The sequence below is a fragment of the Capra hircus genome, chromosome 3, assembly GCF_001704415.2.
Source record: "Capra hircus breed San Clemente chromosome 3, ASM170441v1, whole genome shotgun sequence".
Taxonomy (NCBI): domain Eukaryota; kingdom Metazoa; phylum Chordata; class Mammalia; order Artiodactyla; family Bovidae; genus Capra; species Capra hircus.
In genome coordinates, this window is record NC_030810.1 from 39,887,871 (window position 1) to 39,902,363 (window position 14,493).

The window sequence follows — 14,493 nt, forward strand, 5'->3', positions numbered from 1 at the left end:
CAGTACCTACAAAGAGCTTAGGGATATTGGGTGTGAACATCATCACTGGAGCCCAGAGGCAGAGTATGTGGCCAGGCAGCTGTGTGATGGGGCCCACCCACTGTCCATTTTTGAGGCTGAAGCAGTTGCTAAATTCATAGGAAATGACCTTCAATTCATAGCAACAGATGAATTTGGGCCAGGAATGGGGTATCAACCAGCAGTGAGGTACACTGGAGAACATCAGAACTATATGGAACTATCTTGAGACTTGACCTTGGACTCTTCACTGACCAGCAGCAGATTGTTACCTCTAAAACGGGACTCCAGTTTTCGTACGTGGAATCTTTCAGGAAGGGCTTCAGGACCTGGTTAGGGAAGCCCTTCATTAAGATCTTGTTTTTCTGCAGCTATCCACCTTTGTTCTCCTTACTCCAAGCCACATTCTGGCAGACAGCTATCATTTGGTTGTCTCAGGAGAAAATTGAGGGGTGAACAAAAAAAAAAAAAAGGGTTTAAGTAGAATTGGAGTAATAACCACAGTGCCTGGCCCCTAGTATGCCTAGATTATTTATTGGATGCATGAATGAGTGAATGACCAAAATAGATAAGATATAAGCTAACTAGCTTGTTGACTATGACATAAACTTAATTTTTTTTTCTCCTGTTGTTGATATAGCATGGAAAAGACAAGGTCATATAAATAAGAAATGACACATAGGTTGAATGCATTTTCAGAAGCAAAATAATTGTCATACTCTTTTGTTAAAAATACTTAACATTTTCTTTCACCTTCCACATATTATGGTTACAATTTAACACTAATTAAACACCCACCATGTGCTAAGTGGTAAACAGAACATGTGAGCAATAGTGTTCCTGCTCTCATAGTGACGGGCAGAGAAACTTGGCAGAAAACTTAGTGGAAAGGATGAGGGGGAATTTGATGTTTAATATTGAGTTTATTGGCATAGTACTTTCAGAGAAAGTTGGAAACCTCTTTATGTGTTGTGGGGGAAAGATAAGTCTTCATCTACTGGCAGAAGGAGAAAGTAGATTATTTTCCCAGGTTCCTACTTCAGCTCTGAAGAATATCACACGTCCAAACCAAAGGCCTCTCTAGATGGACTAATGTCCCACCTGGCAAGCTAATGCCCTTACATTACTGCCTGGTCCTTGTAAGCATCTGAATGTGTTACTTCTACAAATACCAAATAGTCTCCCAGTCAGTAAGAAAGCTAAATAGGAAGTGGTAGATTCAAGTGTTCATTAACTGAATGCCCCGACCAGTAATGCTGAAGAAGCTGAAGTTGAATGGTTCTATGAAGACCTGCAAGACCTTCTAGAACTAACACCCAAAAAAGATGCCCTTTTCATTATAGGGGACTGGAATGCAAAAGTAGGAAAACAAGAAACACCTGGAGTAACAGGCAAATTTGGCCTTGGAGTACGGAATGAAGCAGGGCAAAGGCTAATAACGTTTTGCCAAGAGAACGCACTGGTCATAGCAAACACCCTCTTCCAACAAGACAAGAGAAGACTCTACATATGGACATCACCAGATGGTCAACACCAAAATCAAATTGATTCTTTGCAGCCAAAGATGGAAAAGTCTATACAGTCAGCAAAAGCAAGACTGGAAGCTGACTGTGGCTCAGATCATGAACTTCTTATTGCCAAATTCAGACTTAAATTGAAGAAAGTAGGGAAAACCGCTAGACCATTCAGGTATGACTTAAATCCCTTACAGTTATACAGTGGAAGTGAGAAATAAATTTAAGGGAGTAGATCTGATAAAGTGCTTGATGAACTATGGACAGAGGTTCATGACATTGTACAGGATACAGAGATCAAGACCATCCCCAAGAAAAAGAAATGCAAAATGAAAAACGGCTGTCTGAGGAGGCCTTACAAATAGCTGTGAAAAGAAGAGAAGCGAAAAGCAAAGGAGAAAAGGAAAGATATACCCATTTGAATGCAGAGTTCCGAAGAACAGCAAGGAGAGATAAGAAAGACTTCCTCAGTGACCAGTGCAAATAAATAGAGGAAAACAACAGAATGGGAAAGACTAGAGATCTCTTCAAGAAAATTAGAGATACCAAGGAAACATTTCATGCAAAGATGGGCTCAATAAAGGATAGAAATAGGATGAAGCTAACAGAAGCAGAAGATATTAAGGTGGCAAGAATACACAGAAGAACTATACGAAAAGATCTTCATGGTCCAGATAATCATGATGGTATGCTCACTCAACTAAAGCCAGACATCCTGGAATGCAAAGTCAAGTGGGCCTTAGGAAGCATCACCATGAACAAACCTAGTGGAGATGATGGAATTCCAGTTGAGCTATTTCAAATCCTAAAAGATAATGCTATGAAAGTGCTGCACTCAATATGTCAGCAGTGGCCACAGGACTGGAAAAGGTCAGTTTTCATTCCGATCCCAAAGGCAATGCCAAAGAATGCTCAAACTATCGCACAGTTGCACTCATCTCACATGCAAGTAAAGGAATGCTCAAAATTCTCCAAGACAGACTTCAATAGCATATGAACTGTGAACTTCCAGATGTTCAAGCTGGTTTTAGAAAAGGCAGAGGAACCAGAAATCAAATTGCCAATATCTGTTGGATTATCAAAAAAGCAAGAGAGTTTCAGGAAAAAAAAAAATCTATTTCTGCTTTATTGACTATGCCAAAGCCTTTGACTGTGTGGATCACAATAAACTGTGGAAAATTCTGAAAGAGATGGGAATACCAGACCACCTGACCTGCCTCTTGAGAAATCTGTATGCAGGTCAGGAAGCAACAGTTAGAACTGGACATGGTTCCAAATAGGGAAAGCAATACGTCAAGGCTGTATATTGTCGCCCTGCTTATTTAACTTCTATGCAGAGTACATCATGAGAAATGGGGGGGCTGGATGAAACACAAGCTGAAATCAAGATTGCTGGGAGAAATATCAATAACCTCAGATATGCAGATGACACCACCCTTATGACAGAAAGTGAAGAGGAACTAAAAAGCCTCTTGATGAAAGTGAAAGAGGAGTGTGAAAAAGCTGGCTTAAAGCTAAACATTCAGAAGACGAAGATCATGGCATCTGGTCCCATCACTTCATGGCAAATAGATGGGGAAACAGTGACAGACTTTATTTTGGGGGGCTCCAAAATCACTGCAGATGGTGACTGAAGCCATGAAATTAAAAGAAGCTTACTCCTTGGAAGGAAAGTTATGACCAACCTAGACAGTACATTAAAAACCAGAGATATTACTTTGCCAACAAAGGTCTGTCTAGTCAAGGCTATGGTTTTTCCAGTAGTCATGTATGAATGTGAGCGTTGGACTATAAAGAAAGCTGAGTGCTGAGGAATTGATGATTTTGAATTGTGGTGTTGGAAAAGACTCTTGAGAGTCCCTTGGACTGCAAGGAGATCCAACCAGTCCATCCTAAAGGAAATCAGTCCTGAATATTCATTGGAAGGCCTGATGTTGTAGCAGAAACTCCAATACTTTGGCCACCTGATGGGAAGAGTTGACTCATTTGAAAAGACCCTGATGCTGGGAGGGATCGAGGGCAAGAGGAAAAGGGGACGACAGAGGATGGATGGTTGGATGGCATCACTGACTCAATGGACATGAGTTTGAGTAAAGTCTGGGTGTTGGTGATGGACAGGGAGGCCTGGTGTGCTGCAGTCCATGGGGTCACAAAGAGTTGGTCACTACACAGTGACTGAACTGAACTGAACTGACTGACTGTCATCTGCTACTGAGAAGTAAGGTTGTAAGTAAATTGAAGTAAGGAAGTAAGTAAATTGGTTTTCTCCTAAAGGAAGTGACTGTTCTCTGATAAAACCAAGAGGTAACAGTTGCAATGCAGAGTGATAAAGGTGATGCCTGTAACAGGCTGAGGGAGCATGGAGAAGAAGCACCACCTGTCCATGGTGGGTGGAGGAGGTGGTCAGGTAAGATTTTCCTAGAGGGAGGTGATTGTACATGTATCTCCAAAAATAAGAATGTATTAGCCAGGTGGAAAGTGCGGGAAGACTTTCCAAGCAGATGAAATCAAAAGAGCAAAGATAGGGAAGGAATGAGATAGAGCAACGAGGAACTGTAGTCAGAAATTCTGGAGAAGGCAGTGGCACCCCACTCCAGTACTCTCGCCTGGAAAACCCCATGGACAGAGGAGCCTGGTGGGCTGCAGTCCATGGGGTCGCTAAGAGTCAGACATGACTGAGCGACTTCCCTTTCACTTTTCACTTTCATGTATTGGAGAAGGAAATGGCAACCCACTCCAGTGTTCTTGCCTGGAGAATCCCAGGGACGGGGGAGCCTGGTGGGCTGCCACCTATGGGATCGCACAGAGTCAGACACGACTGAAGTGACTTAGCAGCAGCAGCAGCAGCAGCAGTAGCAGCAGTCAGAGACTCAGGTGGCTTGCTTTGGGGTACTTTTAAACACTTTTTTTTTCCTTTTTCAAATTTTTATTTATGGCTGCGGTGGGTCTTTGTTGCCATGCGTGATCTTTCTCTTGTTGCAGCAAGCAAGAGCTACTCCATCGCAGTGGCTTCTCTTGTTGCAGAGCACAGGCTCTAACACACAGGCTCTAGGGTGCAGGCTCAGGAGTTTGCTTGGGCTTAGCTGCTCCATAGCATGTGGGATCAAACCCACATCCCCTGCGTTGGCAGGCAGATTCTTAACAAGTGGCTGGTTGGCAGATGATGTAGATGTGTGCTGGGAGGAGGCGGGTGGCGGGAGTAGAGAGATGTATTTAGGTCCACAGTCTGCAGGTCCTTGTGTCCTAAGAATTTCCATTTCATTTTGAAGCTTATATGGGATCCTTGATAAATAAATGTTGGAGACTGATTTAGCCAGATTTTTTTAAAAATGGGACTTCAAGGACAGCTCTTGCATTTCAGTCTTGATGCCTTCAGGTTGCACTTGTGTGATGCTCTTCCCTGAGGTTAGGCAGGAAGGAAGTCTGCCCACTCTGTGCTGTGAGTTGAGGGCAAGAACACTCAATATTAAGATGCCTAGCACCAGAGAGTGAGTAATTCAAATGGGTCCAGTGTGGCTCATCAAACTCAGGGGTGCTCCAGGTGAAAATCTGGGTTTAAGAGTGAACTTCCCTGGTGATCCAGTGGTTAAGAATCTTCCTTCCAATGCAGGGGACACGGGTTCGAACGCTGGTCAGGGGACTAAGATCCTGTGTCCTGCAGGGCAACTAAACTTGTGTGCTACAACTGCTGAGCCAGCATACCACAACTGGAGAAGCCTGTGCACTGCAACAAAGACCAAAGGCAGCCAAAAATTTTAAACAAAAAGTGAACTTATTGGGCCAGGGAAATCTAGAGTGATGAATGGCAGGTGAAACACGAGGTGAAATAAGCCTTGTGTTAGAGGCTTTCTGGCAGGTATTTAGTATAAAATTAGCAAGGTTTGCTTGGGCATTTTAGAGTTGGTGAGTCTGGTGAAGGTGGGGATAAAAATAGAAAATACAAATAAGTATATTCCTTTCTTTTTCCTTTTCTTGACCCCTTGAGCCACAGGGTGAGATTATGATGCTAAGGAAACAGCTGCTGCAGTAGGAATTCCAGAATTCTCTAGCATCATGGAATCTTCAGAACAAAAGAGCACTGATTGGATGTGCCCATCTTTTGTAAAATTCCTCACTTCCAGTTACTTGCTTTCACAGTTACTAGATCAGGATCTGTCCTTGCTCCCAAATGTATACAGCCTGCCTGCTACAATGTTGTTCGCTAGCATATGGCCAAGTCCCTCGTGTAAGTAAATGATAAAGATTTTAAAAATCTGAATTGTGTTTGCCCCATTTACCACTAATACTCAACTTGAACTCAGTTCAAGTCTGCTGGATAACATTGATAAAATATAAAATATATGCCACTTCTATTTCTGATGCTTTGGGATGTTTTGTGGTTAGGATCCTATGTTTTGGCTTTTATACAGACATGTGTTCATGACCTCAGTTTTCTGAGCATTAGTTTTCTCCATTGGAAAATAGATTTTATAACAATACCTGCTTGTTGTTATAGAGCAAGAGAGCACTGTAATTAAGAGTGGATTTAAATAATGACACCATCACATGTTACTTGTGAAAACTTGGGCAAAGAACTCAGTCTTATTAAGCCTCAGTTTCCTATTCTGTACAAGGGGATAATTGTACCTACTAAAAAGGGTCTTTGCAAGGATAAAATAAAGTAATCTGTAATCCATTTAAAACACTTAACATGCTGTCTGGAACCTAACGGGACCTAAATAAATACTAGCTATTATGATTATGACTCATAGAATTTTAGGGATTAAAGGAGATAATTCCATATAAAACACATAGCATCATTCCTAGAACCAAGTAAGCATTCAGAAAGTGTTTGCTATCCATCTTATTTCCATATATAGTCAAGTTTTCACTATGCAAACCAATGTTTGTGTAGTTCACTTACTTTGTTCCCTCTCCTATCACAGCCTTGATCTGTGGTTAAATATCTCATTGCTGTTTTACTTTGTATATTTCTAGTCTTGCCTCCCTAGCCAGAGTAAAAACTCAGAGCAAGCAGTACAATTTTCTGCACATAGTAGATGCTCACCCTGTAGTTATTTTGGTTTATTGATAATTCTATTACTCTTAAATAGTTTTTAGATAAACATATGGTAAGATGAAAAGAACTGTACCACTTACTATGTCCAGTCAAGGGAATCACCAAGCCCACAGAAAGAGTCATCTGACTTCAGAATAACTGGATGAGAGGATGAGATGGTTAGATAACATCACTGACTCAATGGACATGAATTTCAGCAAACTCTGGGAGAGAGAGAGAGAAGTACAGGGACACCTGGCATACTGTACAGTCCATGGGGTCACAAAGAGTCGGACAAGACTTACCGACTGAACAACAAGCTGAGAGTCAATTCTGGCTCTTTGCTTTCCAAGACTCCCTAAGTTATGCCTAATTTATTACTATTATGTTTATTAAAAAATCATGAAGGATCTTACAAAAGTTCCATTTTATATTTTGTCTTTTCTTTTAAACTGAAATCCTACGTCATACTTTCCCTTAGAAATTTCAACATCTTAATTAGAAATATTTAGATATTTTGAGTTGCTATTTAGTTCAGCTATTTAGTTGCTTATTTAGTCAATAAGTTCAGATATGCAGATGATACCACCCTTATGGCACAAAGTGAAGAGGAACTAAAGAGTTTCTTGATGAGATGAAAGAGGAGAGTAAAAGAACTGGCTTAGAATTCAACATTCAGAAAGCTAAGATCATGGCATCCAGTCCCATCACTTCAGGTGGGGAAATAGTGGAAACAGTGACAGACTTTGTTTTGGGGGGTTCCAAAATCACCACAGATGGTGACTGCAGCCCTGAAATTAAAAGATGCTTGCTCCTTGGAAGAAAAACTATGACAAACTTAGACAGCATATTAAAAACCAGAGACATTACATTCCCAACAAAGATCTGTATAGTCAAAGCTATGGTTTTTCTAGCAGTCATGTGTGGATGTGAGAGTTGGACCGTAAAGAACTCTGAGCACCGAAGAATTGATGCTTTTGAACTGTGGTGTTGGAGAAGACTCTTGGGAGCCCCTTGGACTCCAAGGAGATCAAACCAGTCGATCCTAAAGGAAATCAGTCCTGAATCTTAGAAGGACTGATGCTGAAGCTGAAGCTCTAATATTTTGGCCACCTGATATGAAGAGCCGACTCATTAGAAAAGACCCTGATGCTGGGAAAGATTGAAGGCAGGAGGAGAAGGGGACAAAAGAGGATGAAATGGTTGGATAGCATCACCAACTCAATGGACATGAGTTTGAACAAGCTCCAGGAGATGGTGAAGGACAGGGAAGCCTGGTGTGCTGCAGTCCATGGGGTCGCAAAGAGTCACAATTGACTGAGTGACTGAACAAGAACAAATTTAGTTCAGTCAACGTGTTTGAGTCAAGAGTCCTTGCCTTAAATCAATCCCCCAAAGAATTATACCTGTGTGCTAAGTCACTTTAGTTGCGTCTGACTCTTTGTTACCCCGTGGACTTTGGCTCAAGAGGCTCCTCTGTTTATGGGATTCTCCAGGCAAGAATACTGGAGTGGGTTGCCACACCCTCCTCCAGAGTATTGTTCTGACCCATGGATTTAACCCATGTCTCCTAAGTCTCCTGCATTGGTGGGTGGGTTCTTTACCACTAGCACCACCTGGGAAGCCCAAAGAACTGTATATAGTGCGATCTTTCTAAAATGTCATTCCTCCACTTAAAATCCTCTGTGACCCCCCATCCCTCATGGGAGAAGCTCCAAGTCTCTTGGCCAAGGACCAAGACCTGTGTCCTCACCAGTGACCTTGGCCACCGCTCCTTCCCACTTAATGCCTTAGAAATCTGAAACTTACAGATCCTTCCTTCACATTGTTTTGGTCTTTCTACATTTGTAATGCTTTTCCTTACCAGGGATGCTTTTTTTATGCCTGAGTGACCCCTTTTCTCCTTGGCGACACTTGTCAGATGCCTTCTCTAGAAAATTTCTCTGACCTCCCTCCTAGCTTAGATTAACTGTCTCTCCCATTGTACCTGATGCAAAACCTCCTTCTTTAGAGCATTCCATATTATATCCATTCATTCAGCAACAATTTCTCAAACACTTACTCTGTGTCAGGTACTATTTTAGACACTGAGAATATATTGACAAAACACATAAAAATCATTGCCTCAATGAAGTTTCCAATAAACAAAATAAGTAAATATATATGATGCTAAATGGTATAAGTACAATATAGAGGGATAGGTTATAGAGAATTTCCAGAGAGGGGTTTTTAGGGGTTATAATCTTAAATGGAATGGTGAGAGAAGGTCCCTTCCACCTTATATTCGAGTCCAGACTAGAGAAAAAGTAATGTGGGGAGATAACTCTGCGGAGTTCCTGTACTTTTGCCTGCCTGTGGGTAAGGTACTATCCATCCTGTTTTTCTACACAAAAATGTCCAGGATGTTTAGTGAACAGCCTTGATAGGTAGAGGTAGTATCTTTTCTTCAGAGCCTAGGGAAAAGTTGCTTTCTGTCAAGTATATTAAAGATATCTTCCTTTGGGACAAAGGGCAGTCTTGTTTGCATTTTATTATAATAAGATTTGGGTTATAAGGCTTGGGGTTCCTCTTCCTCATGGTACTTGATGTGTGCAGGTGTTCCAGGCCCTCTTTATGTCACAGGAGAGAATCAGGGGCTGGAGAACTAGCACAAACGCCGGCACTCGGGCTACTGCTATTGCTGTGAGTGACAAAGCCCTTTTTCTCTAACCCCAGAGGCGTGTGTCTTCTGCCAGCAGAGCTGAGGCTATGGTAGGCTGATTTGTTGGCTTGCAAGTAGTGGAAAGTCTCATACTTCACAGTTCTTGACAGTGAAATGCAGATATCTGGAAGAAGAGCATTCAAGACACAGGGACCAGCAGGTGCAAAGACCCTGAGGCACCTGCTGTATGTGGTATTACCTCTTAAATTCTCCAACTTTCCCAATAATGATAAAGTTCTTAAGGACAACCAATCTTATTCATCTGTGTACCCCTAGCACCCAGTACAATCGCTGGTGCCTAGCAACTGCTCAACAGATGCTAGCTGAAATTAATAGGATAAAAATTGTCGCTTTCGAAATAAGGATGTTTCTTAGGCCAAAATCTATGGATTTCAATTATCATATTTTTTGTCTTTTTTTCATTCAGAGAGGCATATAACAGAGCAGCAAGAGAGTTTGGAATTGTACAAACCTGGATTTCCAGCCCAGCTTTACTGCTTGCTGGCCTATAACTCTGGGTCAATTGTTTCACTTTCAAGCCTCAGTTTTCCTGTGTATGAAATCATACTCACCTTCTCTGTTTTGAAGATTAAATGATAGAACATAGGAAACACACTAAGAGTTCAAGAAATGTTATGTTGTATGCCATAGATGGCATCCTACCTTTGGGAGGGTCTCAGTTACTTATATCTATTATTGTTATTCTTTCATGGCTAGCTCCCATTTTGAAGGGGAATGGGAAATCTGATGACTTTTAAAATCAACAAGAAGAGTATTGTAACCAGGGAGGCTCTGTGTCCCAGGATCCATGCTCTTAATTCTTACAAAAGTTAATGAGTGAGTGCTAATTTCTGCCCTTGAAGTTACTGATTCTGTTCTCCCAGGCTCCCTAAGTTCACAGATTCCATATATTTTGCAGCCAGTTATTATTTTGAATGGGAAGCCTGCCAGAAGCATTAGGCTGAGGATTTGTTGTTAACTTGGCCTCATTTCCACCTCAGAGCATGCAAAGGGGAATTGTGGTGGCTTGGAATCTCCATACCACATTTTTTGGAAATCCAACCAAGAATTCCTCAAAACCATTTGACCTGGAGGTTTTCTGTGGTGAGAAGCTTGGCTCATGAGTACCAAGAGGTGGTCTCTCTCTGAAGTGGCTTTGTACCTTCCAAAATAGGGACAAGCAGTCAATTTGATGAGGAATCTCGGTCCATTCTTCTTTAGCAGTCAAGGAATAATACTGTAGTGCCACTCTCTGCACAGTTAATGATTCATGGATTTTCCTAATTTCTAAAGATTTTTTGGTACAGCATTTCTTGGGTTTCTACTCTGGGTCCAGAGTTAGAGTTGTGCTTGACAGCGTGGCAATGAATAAGGCAGTCACAGTCCCTGATGGATGATTCTGCTGGAGAAGCCTGTAGGCTGCACTTTGAGAAACATGAAGATGGAGAAAACAGACCTATAAATGGAAAATGACAAGCCTGCACATTAAGGAGCTTATGAAGAGGAAACAAATAATGAACCGGCATCCAGTTAGGTCATAAGTAAGGAGTACAGGGCAGGCTGGGGAGAAGCTTAAACTAGCAGAGCACTTTCATGGTGGTCTCTGGCCTTCTGGACAGATGTGGCCCTCTTACCAGTCTTTTTCTTGCTTTGTAGTTCAAATAGCCCTACAGTCAATAATGTCCTTTCTGTAAGAATGGTTGACCTTGATCCCTAGAATTACATCAAGACAAAGGAGGGGGGAAAGAGTCTTACTAATAGAACATGTAGGTGTGAACTGCAATGGGAAAGGTCTGAAGCTAAGTTGGTTCTGAGTCTTGGGGATGGTCTCTCTCAGGCCAGAGGTTCTGTGTTCTCCACTTTTTTCTCTGCTCAGCTTTCTTGGCTCCTTCATAATGTTTGTGCCCTCATAGCTTCAGCTTGCAGACATCCCCATTTTTATTGAGTGCTTCTACATAGCAGGTGCTTTACATGACTTTTCTTAAAAACTTCGGTTATTACTGTTTACAAAGTACAGATGAAGAAACAGAAGCTTAAGAGAAGTTAAGAGATGACACAGCTAATAATCACTGTCCTTGGGATCTGAACCCAGGTTTTCTGATTCTAAACTCCATGCTTTTAGCTACCATGCTATATGGCCATATATGCACACATGCACACATACACATATATGGCTTTATATAAATTTTGTACGTGTGTGTAAAAATGTTTATGTATAATTATATATATATATGTATATGTATTTATAGTGATAGATTTCCTGTAACGTGGCTTATGGGATTCATGTCCCCTTTGACTTCTCATGTCTTTAATTTCAACTACAACTTCTAACTGCTTTTTCCTCTTATTTTCCCTAAACTTTTTGAGAATGAAAATTTGCTTGACTTAGTTCATCTTTTTGCCATGGCTTCGGTGCTACAGATTGGCTACTTGATGTTATAAGCCCACCCAATTCTAATCAGCTGCCCCCTACCCTCACTCCCTGGAAAAGTCAGCTGGTGCTGAGAGGAGCTGATGGTAGGGCATGAGTGCATGCTCAGTCACTTCAGTCATGTCCCACTCTGCAACCCCATGGACATAGCCTGCCAGGCTCCTCTGTCCATGGGGTTTCCCAGGCAAGAGGCCTGGAGTGGGTGCCATGCCTTCCTCAGGGACTGAACCTGTGTCTCCTGTGTCACAGGCAGATTCTTTACCCCTGAGCCAGCTGGGAAGCCCTGACGGTACAGCAACTATACTTAAATGCAGTGGAGCCATTAAGGATTAGGACTGAGTTGTCCACAAAGTTCATTCAGATATTCCCCATACCATCTTATGAAAAATTCAAACCTTTGGGGCAACTCAATAGTCTATCATCAGACAACAAGCTTTAATTGGCCCATCATATACCAGGACCTTGACAACTTTCATAAGCTTTAAATGATAGTAACTGGGCTATTAGCCTATTGAATTCTGAGATCTCTATAATGAGAAACGCAGTGCTACACAACTGCAAGACCCTGGACACCTTACAGCATCTCAGGGAGATATCTGTGCTATAATTCAAACTGAATGCTGTGTTTTTGCACCTCATAAATCATTTAATGTAACACATCTGAACCACATGAAAATCTGCTCTAAGTGACCCATTCCCTAGTCTTGACAATCTTTAAAAAAACACTGGTGTGGGAGGCTCATGGCTAAAATATTTACTTTTAATTCCACTAATGCTATTAACTATACCATTTGTATTTTGCTTGTTCACAAGATTATTATTTCTTGTATTACCAAGTATATGACTGAGCCTTCAACGGAAATGTTTTGACTAGACTTGAAGCAGTTGATCGAATGTATAGTTCGATATATGATCAATGATTGTAATAGTGTGACTCTAGAAGGCAATGGCAACCCTCTCCAGTACTCTTGCCTGGAAAATCCCATGGACAGAGGAGCCTGGTAGGCTGCAGTCTGTGGGGTTGCTAACAGTCGGACACGACTGAGCGACTTCACTTTCACTTTTCACTTTCATGCATTGGAGAAGGAAATAGCAACCCACTCCAGTGTTCTCGCCTGGAGAATCCCCAGGACAGTGGAACCTCATGGGCTTCCATCTATGGGGTCGCACAGAGTAGGACACAACTGAAGCGACTTAGCAGCAGCATACCAGGATATATGTGTGTAAACATTCTCCCTAACATCAGAGCCTGCCATTGAAGGCCCAGGTTTGCACACATTAGTTGGGCAAATGATTATTTTTCTGAAATATTTACTTGTTGGTGACACAGGAAAAGTTACATGGCCTTCCTGGGTACTGCAGACACTGAACTAAATGCTAGAGACCTGGATAAGTGAGTTACCATCCTGGGGAGCAGCAGTTCGTAAGACTCATGGAGTTGGGGTGTCTGTAAAATGTGCATTCCAGGACCTAGCCCACCTCCAGAGATTCTGCTTCTCAGGTTTTGCAGTTTATTAAGAATGTCCTAAGGCCACAGGTGTTTGGTGGGCCTAATGAGAACCAGTAAGGGAGAGAAAACATGACTTTCCAAGTGATAATAAATGCTATGAGAAGAAATGAGAATTAGAGGGAATCAAAGGAAAAGCAATCAGTTCTGTGGAGTCTGGTGTCAGAGAAGGCTACACAGAAGTGACAGCTCAGCTCAGTAGGGGTTTGCCAGGTGAGGAGAAGGGGAGAGTTTCAACACCACCAGCAAAGGTGTTTTCTGGGGTTGGTGAGGATTTGGGGGGCAGAGTAGATTCCAGAAGTCCAGAAAGGCAGATAAGCCAGAGCACAGAGAGACTTGTTTATAGTGTTAAGTTTATTTCTCTGTGATGGGGCATCAGAAATGTCTAGGTTAGCAAGAGACAAGTTCAGATTTGACTTTTAGAAAGGTGATTTTGGTTGCAGCGTGGAGAATAGAAAGATGGGAGTGAGGTGGTCTCCATGGAGACCTGAGAGGAGACTGTGGGCATAATTACAGATAAGCTGTGATGTGCAGCTGAAGTCAACCAATGGGATACAGATGGAGAGCAGGGGATGGATGAGAGAGAGATGCGGGGAGTAAGGTACCTAGTTTGGGGTATGGGTGACATCCACCCAGATTTGCAGTATGGCATAGATTTAGGTGGAGAATAGCAGAAAGCAGGAATGAGCTTCAGTTCCAATGCGTCTAGTAGAATGTGTTCATGATAAGTCACTTCAGTCGTCTCAAACTCTTAGTGACCCCAGGGACTGTAGCCCGCCAGGCTCCTCTGTCCATGGGATTCTCCAGGCAAGAATACTGGAGTGGGTTGCCATGCCCTCCTCCAGGGGATCTTCCCAACCCAGGGGTTGAACCTGTGTCTCTTATGTCTCCTGCATTGGCTGGTGGATTCTTTACCACTGGTGGCCACTGATATCTAGTAGAGAAGCTAGCAAGCAGACAGAATTTTGGAAATCCCACTTAGAAGGGAGATTGAACTTTGTTTAGAAATTTGCAATACTCTGCTGTCTTGGTAATAATTGTAGGCATGGGTGTAACATGAGAGTTCTCAAAAAAACTTCAGTTAGAAAGGGGACATAGCATTAGAATCCCAAGAAATAGAACCCAAGAAATAACAACATATAAAAGCTGAGTAAAGATGGAGAAGCCATTTTGAAAGAGTTGCTGAAAGAGGATGATTTGTGGCAATTTTGATGACAGTACCTTGAAGAATCTAAGACAAAAAATTAATGCTAGCTGTCATTTATCATTTTTGTTTTCTTTTTT